This window comes from Ictidomys tridecemlineatus, chromosome 9, assembly GCF_052094955.1.
Source record: "Ictidomys tridecemlineatus isolate mIctTri1 chromosome 9, mIctTri1.hap1, whole genome shotgun sequence".
In the NCBI taxonomy this organism is placed as follows: Eukaryota; Metazoa; Chordata; class Mammalia; order Rodentia; family Sciuridae; genus Ictidomys; species Ictidomys tridecemlineatus.
In genome coordinates, this window is record NC_135485.1 from 91,613,311 (window position 1) to 91,626,081 (window position 12,771).

At 39.0% G+C, this 12,771-nt stretch overlaps 1 protein-coding gene across 1 annotated transcript in view; it reads right to left on the reverse strand.

Moving 5' to 3' along the window:
• Ank2 (ankyrin 2) overlaps window positions 1-12,771 on the reverse strand; it is a 636,862-nt gene that overhangs the window by 615,652 nt on the left and 8,439 nt on the right. The gene's annotated exons all lie outside the window — the stretch shown is intronic.

The following is a 12,771-nucleotide window of genomic DNA, read 5'->3' on the forward strand; positions in this document are numbered from 1 at the left end:
TTAGTTCCTTCTACTTACTTTGGCTGAGTTTGTTCTTGTGCTAGTTGCTGAGGTGTAACATTAGGTTTTGTTTTGTTTTGTTTTGTTTTTTAAATTAATGACTCCATGACAACTAATTAAATGTATACCATGTGCTATATTTACAAGATCTCAATCCTTACAGCAACCATATTACATATGATTTTCAAGTGATGAAACCGAGGCTCAGAAGAACTTATAACTTTCCAAAGGCTATACATCTAGTAAATACTGTAAAATGTTTTTGAATGTGGTCTCTTCACACTAAATCTTTTTTTTTTAACTTTTTTTGTATTGTCCATCAATATTCTTTGCCCATTTTCATTTTTTCTTAAAGAGAGAGAGGAGAGAATTTTTTAATATTTATTTTTTAGTGTTTGGTGGACACAACATCTGTATTTTATTTGTATGTGGTGCTGAGGATCAAACCCAGCGCCCTGCGCATACCAGGCCAGCTCGCTACAGCTTGAGCCACATTCCCAGCCCTGCGCTTTTTTTTTTTTTTTTAATGTTTTTAGTAATGTAGTCCCATACAAACATCCACCCATTAATTGCTTAGAGGAATAGAGAGCAAAAATATAGCTGACTTAGGTGAATATAAGCACCTGCTTTCAAACAAACAGACAGGAAGTCTACAATTACAGAGAAATACAATACCCATATTTTATTCATACCAGGATGCACTTATACATACTGTCATAACCTGGAATATGATCTGTCCACCCCTACCTCTAAGAACTTCATTCTATCAGTCTCCTACTTGCCTACTCTGCTTGAGCCACAGCTAGCTGTAGTGCTACTCCTAGAACACACCACACCGGCTCTGCCTTTTACCATTTGCATTTGCTTTAACATCTGGCTAAAATGTTCTTCTCTCAGGTGTGTGCTTCCTCTTTATACCTTTATAGCTGGGACCTCTACTTGACTGTTACTCATCAGAGAGGTGTTCTCTAACCACCAACTATAAAAAGGCAATCTTCCCACCCCTACCATGTGCACTGCACATCTATCTTGTCTTATCTTTTTCATGCCCTATTACTGTTTGATACTTTAAATTTTTATTTATTTATTTATTTATTTATTTATGTGCCGGGAATTGAACCCCGAGGTACTTAACCACTGAGACACATCCCCAGTCCTTTTTTGTATTTTATTTAGAGACAGGGTCTCACTAAGTTGCTTAGGGGCTTACCAAGTTGCTGAGGCTGACTTAGAATTTGCAATCCTCCTGCCTCAGTCTCCTGAGCCATCGGGATTACAGTCACACGCCACCACACTGGGCTTATTTATTTATTTTAAACCATGTAAAATAACATTACACAATTTACCATCTTCATCACTTTTAAGTTTACAGTTAATTCACATTGCTATGGAACCAATCTCCAAGACCTTTACAAAAGTCAAACTCTACACCCATCAAACAACTCTCCATTCTCCCTTCCCCCATCCCCTGGCAATCCTCATTCTTCTGTCTCTGAATTTGACTGCTCTAAGTACCTCCTGAATGTGGAATCACACCATATTTGTCTTTTTGTGACTGACTTAGTAAAATGTCTTCAAGGTTCACCTGTACTGTAGCATGTGTCAGACTTCTTTCCCCCCCCTTTTTTTTTTGTTGGAGGGGAGAGTACCAGGGATTGAATTTAGGGGCACTCTACTACTGAGCCACATCCCCATCCCAAATTTGTATTTTATTAGAGACAGGGTCTCTCTCACTGAGTTGCTTAGCACCTCACTTTTGCTGAGGTTGTCTTTGAACTCGTGATTCTCCTGTCTCAGCCTCCTGAGACTCTGGGATTACCACCATGCCCAGCCACTAATGTCTCTTTGAGACCCTTCAATTCCTTTGTGTATATACCCAGAAAAGAGATTGTTGGACTGGGTGGTCCTGGTTTTATTTTTTTGACACTGGGAATTAAATCCGCAGGCACTTTACTGTAGAGCTACGTCCCCAGACCTTTTCACTTTTTTATTGAGATAAGGTCTTGCTAAATTGCTGAGGCTGGCCTTGAACAGGAAGTCCTCCTGCCTCAACCTCTGGAGTTGCCAGGATTATACTACTGTGCCCTGCTCTAGTTTTAATTTTTGAGAAACCTCAGTGTTAGCTTTTTGCACCCGAGATAATAAACTTATAAGGAAAAAAGATTTATTTGGGCTCATGATTTCAGAAGTTCAAGACCATGATCAATTGGCCTAGTTGCTTTGGGGCCTTAGTAAAGCAGCAAATCGAGGTGGAGAATGTATGATCATGCACTGAATGACAGAGAAAGAGGCCACAATCCCCTTCAAGGGCACAACCCCAGTAGTCTAAAGACTTACCACTAGGCCAACAGTACAAACCACTCTTGGGACTAAGCCTTTTCTATACTGACCTTTGGGAGACACTAAGACTTCAACTACAGCACTCTGTAATGTTTTCCACAACGGCTACACCACTGTACACTCCATCCCTACTGCACAGAGGTTCCAATTTCTTCATATCCTTCTCAACATATGATTTTCTAGGGTTTTGTTTTATTTTGTTTTAACAGTGGCCATTCTAATGGGTGCGGGGTAGTGTGTGTGCATGTGTGTGTGGAGCGGGGTGTATAAAAATGTTTTCATTTTCTTTCTTCCTCCTCTATTAGAATGGAAACTCCATGAGGATCAGGATTTTTGTTTTTGTCACTGTTATATAGTCAACACTTTTAACTGCCTGCCAAATGTTAGGCATCCAACAAATATTTGTTGAATCAATCAGTAATACCACATCTTAAAGATTTTTTTCTATCTTTAGCATAACTAATCAAATTGAAAATATAAACGATTATTTCTTGTAAGAATTGTTATACAGAACACCTCTAACAGATTGTTATAAATTTTAGATTTTGAAAGGAAACCCTTGTCTCTATTGACATTTAAAAAAGTAAACCTAGGTATAATTATATGTATGTATTTTTGTGGTGCTAGAGTTTGAACCCAGGGCCTTGTGCATGCTGGGCTAGTGCTGTACCACTGAGCTGCATTCCCAGGCTCACTAAGTTGCCCAAACTGACCTCAAACTTGTGATACTCCTGTATCAGCCCACCCAGATATAATTTGAACAATACAATGCATATATCACATCAATTGAAGAATAAATTCTTGTAGAAAACATTCAAATCAATTGTCAAGGATATTCATTTATTTTTATGATTGTTATCTAACCATATCCTTTTTGTTAGGTTGTAAAAAAATGCTCTTAGATGGTGATGCTTTTGATCACCATGGAAACATTATCCATGAGGTTTTTATCAAGTCCTCATGGAACGGAACTGAAAATCACTTGTCCTTCCACGAACATAAGAGTCATTCTTTAAGCCTAACGGGTAATCGCCAGTACGGTAACTCCAGGCTCATGAGTTCCACAATTCAGCAGAGTTCTGTATAGGTATTGCAGACAATGATGACGGACTGCCTACCACCTTCTCTGATTTTCCCCACAAAAACCCAGTTTCGGTTGGACACCAACAAATCCAGCCTTGGCACATGGCATCTGTTCTTCATTGCTAGGATTTTTTAAGGTTGGGTACATCACTCAGTTTTAATGATGAGGTGAGAGTAATGTTTGCAGGATGGCTTACTGGAAAGACCAAACTCCCTGATAAGAGATGTGAACAGAGGAAGACCATTTTGGGGGAGGCAAGAAGGGGTGCTCACAGAGCCTCACTTTTACTAAACACATACTCTATATCTGAGCCCCTGAGAAAAGATCTTTGCCACTATCTGACAGCTTCCCCTGACCTTGCTTTCTGCTTTGGATATCATTATAGGAAGACAAGGTGTTTGGAACTGTGACAGGCATCTTGTGAACAAAAGGGATGACATGGCTATCTCCTGGGGATGGCATTGTAGAAGGATCAAAGAAGCTTCAATCTCTGATATTATTGAGCCACTAAACCAACTATACGGCTAAGGACTTCTGGATTCCTTTTCAGTGAAATAGTAATGTCCTATGGTTTAAGCCACAATTAATGGAAACACCTTAAGTATGTTTGCATATGTCCACTTGAGCAGGCAGCACATGGGCCTATGTGTCTGCATGTTTTTAGGTGAAATTAACAGAGAGGTTCTATTAGGTGGTCCTGATTCATTTGTTTTGGGGGATGGAAGTATGGATGAATTAAAAGAGAATTCAAAGCATAAACATAAGAAAAATGCACCATATTAAAATCTTGTTGGAGCTGTCTCTACAGCCATGAAGCAGTTTAAATTTTTATTTGTTTGTTTTCAGTATCAGGGATTAAACCCAAGGGGGCTTAATAACCAAGCTACATCCCCAGCCCCTTTTACATTTTATTTAGAGACAGGGCCTCACTAAGTTGCTTAGGACCTCTCGCTAAATTCCTGAGGCTAGTTTTGAACTTGCGATCCTCTTGCCTCAGCCTCCTGAGCTACTGAGATTACAAGTGTGCACTATTGCACCTGGCCCCATGAAGCAATTTAAAACATACCAAATGCTATAGCTGTTTAGAAATGGCTCAGATACGGGGGGGGGGGGGGGGTTGTGGCTCAGTGGCAGAGCATTTGCCTAGCATGCATGAGGCATTGGGTTCGATTCCTGGCACCACATAAAAACAAATAAAGGTATTGTGTCCATCTACAACTTAAAAAAAAAAAAAGAAAAAAAAAGAGAATGAAATGGCTCAAACAATGTGTTGCAGAGCCAAAAAAATTAATAAAATGAATTTTATTATGAGATTACTTTTTCTCATATTAAATTTGAAAAAGATAACTGATGAAGTTCAATAATAATATATACAAGATATGTAAATTCCCACTGGGCACCTATAATCCCAGTACCTAGGGAGGTTGAAGCAGAAGGATTGCAAGTTCGAAACCAGCCTCAGCAAAAGCAAGGCACTAAGCAACTCAGTGAGATCCTGTCTCTAAATAAAATACAAAATAGGGCTGAGGATGTGGTTCAGTGGTGCCACATGAGTGCCCTTGAGTTCAATCCCCAGTATATCCCCCCGGCAAAAAAAAAAAAAAGAAGATGTAAATTCCCTCTCCAATAATTTCATTTCTCTTCCAGGAGAAACTCACTTTCAGAGTTCACGATAGATGCTATGAATTTGGATTAGCATGCTCCCAGGTGACTCACTTGTTCAAACAATGACTTGCTTTTGGTGTCTTTTCTATTAATTCTCACCATGCCGTTTCCATCACACCTGCTTATGAGTTGCTAGCTAAACACAATAAACCCTGACATTTTCATTTCAAGATTCACAATTTCATTGTTAATCTCCCCTTTGAAAAAGAAATGCAGCTTTAGAATCCTTTCCTCTGCTTTCCACTTGTCCCACACTCCAATTTGGAAGCTGACAGCCCTCTTCCTTGTTTACAAGGACACTACCCTAGATGGCTCCAGGATAATAGGAGAATCTATTATCTTGTCACAATGATAGTCCCCACCCCCTGAAGAAGTAGGAAGGAATTCTCCATCCTCTGATCCTCTGTACCACTTTTCCTCAGCATCCTTCCTCCTTCTTGCCTTTCCTCTGCCCAACTCTGATAGGGGCCAGAAGCAGGAGTTATGAACCTTGGGGAGTCAGGAATTCTATTTGCTCACAGCAAGAAGAGAATAAAAGGAGCCAATAGAGGTTGGTGGTGTGGAGTGATAGATTTTCCTAAATAGAAGATAATCCCATAGCACTTTTAACACTAAAAAAAGCAAAAAAAAAAAAAAAAAAAAAAAACCCAGCCAGGCATGGTATAGCACACACCTGTAATTCCAGCAGCTTGGGAGGCTGAGGCAGGAAAATTGCAGGTTCGAAGCCAGTCTCAGCAATTTAGTTGAGGTGTAAGCAACCTAGTGAGACCTAGTCTCAAAATAAAACATAAAAAAGGCCGGAGATGTGGCTCAGTTGTTAAGTACGCTTGGGTTCAATCCCTGGTACCAAAACAAAAACAAAAATAACCCAGCTAGGCAAAATCTGCGATTCATGGTACTATGATATCCTTGGTCCTCTTCTAACAGTCTCAGCCAAATATAAACTCTTCAGTGCAGAATGGCTTTTCCATTTGCCAACTCAATCTTGAGGCAATGAGTGCTTGAGTTATGCATTACACAGTAAAGTGCTTTGAAATATATTAATTATTAAAAATACATTATAAAACCAAACTCTTTTGTTTCCTTCTCTCTGATCTGTATATGTGAAATTCTAATTTCAGGGATTTTTTTTTCTATTTATTTTTTAGTTTTAGGTGGGCACAATATCTTTATTTTGTTTTTATGTGGTGCTGAGAACCGAACCCAGTATCTCACGCATGCCAGGCAAGCACGCTACCACTTGAGCCACCCCCAGCCCCTCTAATGTCAATTTTAAAAGATTAAACTTCTGGCCTAGAAATATAGTTCAACAGTAAAACCACTTGCCTAACATGCACGAAGCCCTGGTTGGATCCCAGTCTATGCAAAAGAAAAAAAAATTATGAAAAATAAGATTACACTACCCCCCTCTTTTTTTTTGTACTGGGGATTGAAGCTAGGAGAGCTCAATCCCTGAGAGATACATCCCCAGCCCTTTTAAAATACATTTTATTTAGAGACAAGTTCTCACTAAATTGCTTAGGGCCTCACTAAGTTGCTGAGGCTGGCTTTGAACTTTCAATCCTCCTACTTCAGCCTCTCTAGGTTCAGGCATGCACCCAGCTGCACTACTCTTTGAAAACCATTTTTTTTTTTTTTAGTTTTCCGTGGACACAACATCCTTATTTTATTTTTATGTGGTGCTGAGGATCGAACCCAGCGCCACGTGCATGCCAGGCGAGCAGGCAAGCGCACTACCGCTTGAGCCACAACCTCAGCCCCGAAAACCAGTTTTTAAGCAGCAGGTTAGGCACCATGTATACAAGATGTCTTCTATTTCTGACAACTCATAATAGAGCAATTAGGTAAAAACACAACTGATTAGGAAGTGTTGTGATCTTATATGCTCGTTGTATAGAAAAGGGTTTGTAAAACAAAGAGATTACAAAGAGTGAAATCAATTAGAAAAATACTATAACATAGTCTGGATAAGACACAAGGCAATTCTGAACTTGGACAGTGAAAATGAGATTGGAGAAGAGGAAAGAACAAGATAGAAGAAAGAACAAGAGGCAAAAACTCTTCAAGGTTTCCTGATCAGGTGACAGAACAATGATTTGAGGGTATCAACTGAGACAGGAAACAAAGAGGAGCACTTAAGGAGGAGTCCAAACAGTGAGATCCTTCTAGACAGGTTAAGTCTGAAGGAGCTCATGGATACAAAACCGGAGGTTTACAGAAATCAGATGAAAGTATTGAGTCAGAGAAGGGCTGGAGCTGGGTATAGTGTCACACACCTGCAATTCCAACCTCTCAGGAGACTGAAGCAATAGGATCATAAGTTCAAGATCAGGCCAGGGAACTTAGCAAAACCCTGTCTCAAAATAATATGAAAAGGCTGGGGACAAAGCTCAATATTAGAGCACTTGCCTGCCATGTGTAAGGCCCTGGGTTCAATTCCCAATACTGCAGAAAAAGAAAGACAAGAAAAAGAAGAGGGAGTCAGCACTAAAGATACTGACTGATGATACATCATCTTATTGTGATAATGGAAGATACAGGAATGGATGATTGGACTGGGAAGAAATAAATATGTGGGATGAAAATGCAAGATGGAAAACAACACTGGAAGATACTTATATCTAAATAACAATTGAAGGATGAGGAAATGATGAGGGATAATAATGAAGAACACTAGTATGAAATACTGGAGGGAAAACCATGAATGAATCACGATAATAAGTATAGACCTTAGCTGGATGCAGTGGCGCACACCTGTAATCCCAGCTGAGGCAGGAGAATCGCCAAGTTCAAAGCCAGCCTCAGCAACTTAGTGGGATCCTCTCTCAAAAGGAGGAGCGGGGCTGAGGATATGGCTCCGTGATTAAGCACCCCTGGGTTCAATCCCCCCACCCCCAACCCCATACCAAAAATAAATAAATAAATACAGCTCTTTACAATTTGGCTGTTTACTGACATGTGAGATTCATTTCCTGTGACCTCCCCAGATACTGTACTCCTGCCATTCAGAACTTCTGATAACCCCTAAAATGCAATAGACTTTCTATTTCCATACCTTTGCACCTGCTGTTTCCTGTGCCTAGAATTCCCTCCCTACCTTAGTCACGCTGCATGCTATTACTCTTCCTTCAGGTATCAGCCTCTCCAAGGTCTTTGCTGAATTTCCTGAGCAAGGAAAAGACCCCACTGCACTGGATCATACCTCCAATATTAAAATCATCACATCACATTCTAGCTGGGTATGGTGGCACTCACTTGTAATCCCAGTTGCTCAGGAGTCTGAGACAGGAGGATCTCAAAGCCAGCCTCAGCAATTTAGTGAGGCCCTTAGCAACCCTGTCTCTACATAAAATCCAAAAAACAAAACAAAACCAAAAAAAAGGCTGGGGATGTGGCTGAGTGGTTAAGTACCCCTGAGTTCAGTCCCTAGTACCACCCCAATCCCCCCCAAAATCATCACATTCTTGTGTTTGGTGTGTTTTAACACTATACCACAATTCCATGTGTACTGAGTGTTTCACCTCTGGATTTCGAGGTCCCAACATGACATCTGGCATAGTTGGTAATCTTACATGCACTTACATGTTTAAGGATATAGATTTTGATGTCTAACACAATTGAGTGTGAACTTCTTACTCTGCCATTCACTTGTCTATGTGATCTTAGTTTTTTTCTTTCTTTCTTTCTTTTTTTTTTTTTTTTTTTTGTTTGTTTGGTTGGTTTTTGGAGGTAGGAATTGAACCCAGGTTGCCTAATCACTGAGCCACATCCCAGCCCTTTTTATTTTTTTACTCTTTTTATTTTGAGACGGGGTCTCGCTAAGTTGCTTAAGGACCTCATTAATTTGCTGAGGCTGGTCTCAAACTTGCAATCCTCCTGCTTAAACCTCTCAAGTCTCTGGGATTATAGGTGTGTGCCACCATGCCCAGCTCTTGTCTGTGTGATCTTAAGCAAACTTCTAAGCCCCTTTCTTTATCCTTAAATTGGGATACTAGTGTTCCTATTTCACAGAACGGATAAAGAATGAAATGAGATAATGCACATAAAGAACTTGTCACAGAGTTTGACACACTCCAGTCTAGTACAAGACAGCATCTTAATTTCAGAAGGAGTGCAATATAATTGCTGAATATCTGAATAGTGCTCTCTTGTCCCAGCGTGAAGAACTTTAGGAAGGAAAGAATGATCAACAGAATCGAAACTGCTGAGAAGGCCAAAAGGATAATAAGGGCTGTCAGGTGGCAAAATTCTCATCCTAAGCATCCTTCTTTTCCCAACAATTTAGCTGCTTTTTACCTCACTGTCAGGCTCAACCTTGTCCCAAGATCTATAACTAAGAAGATAAAAGAATTGGGAGAGAAAAGAAAACAACTTCCAGGCAGAGTAAAGGCCTAGAATTGGGATCAAGGTCAGGATGATTCCTTTTCTGGAACAGAAAGAAAGAAGGAAGGAATATGTAAAAATAGGGATGCTTAGAAGTAGATCGATGTTCCTGGTTTTCTTTCATAACCAAAGAAGGCGGTGATAAGAGAAGCATTCATGAATAAAATATTTTGTACTCTCAGATGAAAGACTTAAGTTTGTTGCACAAACAATCCAAGGTTTTATCAGAAAGAGATAGTTGGCAGATGAGATCTCTTATCCAATTAGAAGTCTTATTTAGTCAACAGCTTTGGTTTGATACTCTTGTACATTTTAGATTTTTTATTTAAATTTGTTTTCACAAAGTAAATATTCATTGGTACCTAAAACCTTATTTTTTTTTCTTTTTTTCAAGTGCTTGGGATGGAACCCAGGGTTTTGCACATGCAAGCACTCTACCACACCCCCAGCCCCTAAATAAATTCTATAAGCATGCTAACAAATCTATGCAAATACTTGGCAACAATTTTGGATAGATGAAAACATTAAATATATTGATTTCTTGAATATTAGTTTTACCTCAATGGTATTTTCCTTTATAAACTAGAAATATCAATGTGATTATTTCATATAATTCATGTTAAATAGGTCTATTATTCTAAAATTTACAAGCTCACACAATTTAAGCAATATTATAATACCCTGCCTCTAACATTGTTCTTCATTTCTGGGATTACAGCCATGACATAGGGCAACAAATTTGTTTAACCAGGCAACCAACAACCAGTTCCAGAAAGGGTTGAATTTGTTCAATCCCAAATAAAGTAGGGTGGAAAAAAAAAGAATAATAACAACAGCAACAATAACAACAACACTGTTAATAACATTATTATTATTTGGTACCAGGAATTGAACCCACGGACACTCAATCACTGAGCCACATCCACAGCCCCTTTTATGTTTCATTTAGAGGCAGGGCTTCTCTAAGTTGCTTAGGGCCTCACTAAATTGCTAAAACTGACTTTGAATTTGCAATCCGCCTGCCTCAGCTTCCTGAGCTGCTGAAATTACAGGCATGCATCACCATACCCAGCTGAAATAACAATATAGTAAAGCAAAGATGGATAAGCCAAAGTATTCATAAACCTATAGAAATATTTGAGTTTGACAAGCCCATCCTTTAAAGACAATCAGGAAAAGAGTCACACAAACCCAATTCATATGAAGTCATACACTGCAGAAAAATTACATGATACTCCTACATTTATTGCCATGAGAGTTGAATAAAGGTTAACGAACTTGAAAAGCTGCATCTCCAAGAGTCTGGTTTTAATAACAAGTGCTTGGCAAGAGAGCATCCATTACAAAGGAAAACTGTTATGATAAATAACTTGCATATAAGGCAATTGGAAGAGTCAAGGAGATGCATCACTACTTCAGTCTAGTGAAATAAATCATTTAAAAGAATCAATTAATTTGGAGCTGAGGTTGTGGCTCAGTGCTAGAGTGCTTGTCTAGCACATGTGAGGCACTGGGTTCAAACTTCAGCACCACATAGGAGTGAAATAAAGATTAAAAAAAAAAGAATCAATTAATTTAAACAAAATTAAGCATTCTATGTTTTATTTGAGTGGGGCTAGGTTAAAAACTGACAATAACTCAGATCTGGGTGTTTCCTCTAATTTCTGCAGGCAGTGAGATGCCACTCTCACAGAACATGACCAAATCTCCTTTAACTTTTTTTTTTAAAAGATATATATATAGAGAGAGAATTTTAATATTTATTCCTTTTTTTTTAGTTTTTGGCGGACACAACATCTTTGTTTGTATGTGGTGCTGAGGATCGAACCCAGGCCCCACGGATGCCAGGCAAGCGCGCTACCGCTTGAGCCACGTCCCCAGCCCTCCTTTGACTTCTTACTGGACTGCTCATCTGTCTCCCATCCCCGAAACTTGGACACATCCCCAAAAGAACTGCCTCTGGTCAGACTTGATACCAAGTGCCACCAGTGTGTGTTCAGACTGAAATGGTTCTGTTTTCAGCCTGAACGTGAATCCAGAAATGACTTCTGAGGCTTTAACTTAAAATATCCCTCTTATCAGCCTCAGCTCACCAGTGATCATGGCCAAGTACATGTTTTCAAGATAGAAGACAGTGCTTAGAGAGACATTATTGTCAAGTTAGTAGGGGAATAATGGCAGAAGTTTTGCATAGTAAATAGACAGAAGCAAAACAGCTCAGATATCAGATGATAAAGCTTAGTAATTTAAATTAAATTTAGTCATCTGAATAGCAAATAAGATTAATGTACAAATAACAATAATGGCTCTAAAACAAGGAAGTTACAAACATGGATACAAACATTGGTGAGAAAGAACAATTTGAGATTCAGAATGTAATCAGGCTGTACACTGAAGAAAGGAAATCCTAACAGGACTGTGGCTTACTATAGAACACAGAGGAATTCTATATCAAAACTCCACTGTAGCCAGGGTGCAGTGGCACACGCCTATAATCCCAGTGACTCAGGAGACTGAGACAGTACAAATTTCATTTGCACAAAAGATAAAAACTGACAATAACTCAGATCATAGATTTTACTATGATCTTGCATCTATTATTGCTCAGACTTTGAAGTAGATTATTTCTTCTTCTAAAAATCCCACATGCAGGAGTTGGGAATATAGCTCAGTGGTAGAGCACTTGCCCAGCACAGCACCCGTGAAGCTCTCCTCAATCCCCAGCACCAAAAAATGAATAAAACTAAAAACTAAAACCCCCACATACAGAGCGGCTCCCAAATTTCTACTTAGGAAGGATTTAATGGAGGCAATCTGATGGGAAGACAGAAATGCCAAGAGGACATGGAATGAAGTTATTTATGCAGAGAAAACAGTGTTTTTATTAGATTGTATGTTACAGAATTGAAGAAAATAGCAATATTTTTTAAAGTTCTATTTGAATTTTAGCTAACATTGTACTGGGCACCATGGAGCATGTTTGTAATTCCAGAGGCTCCGGAGACTGAGACAGGAGGATTGCAAATGTTGAATACCTCTAAATTCAATCCCTAGTACCAAAAATACATAGATAGATGATAGATAGATAGATAAAATTGTGAAAATCTGATATCCAGGATTAGGTGATGATGATGATTGTATTTGAACCTGGCTTTTTTTTTTTTTTTTTTAATGTACCAAGGATTGAACACCAGGGTGCTTAACTACTCAGCCTTTTTTTGTATTTTATTTATTGACAGGGTCTCACTAAGTTGCTTAGGGCATCATTAACTTGGTGAAGCCACCTTTGAATCTGTAAT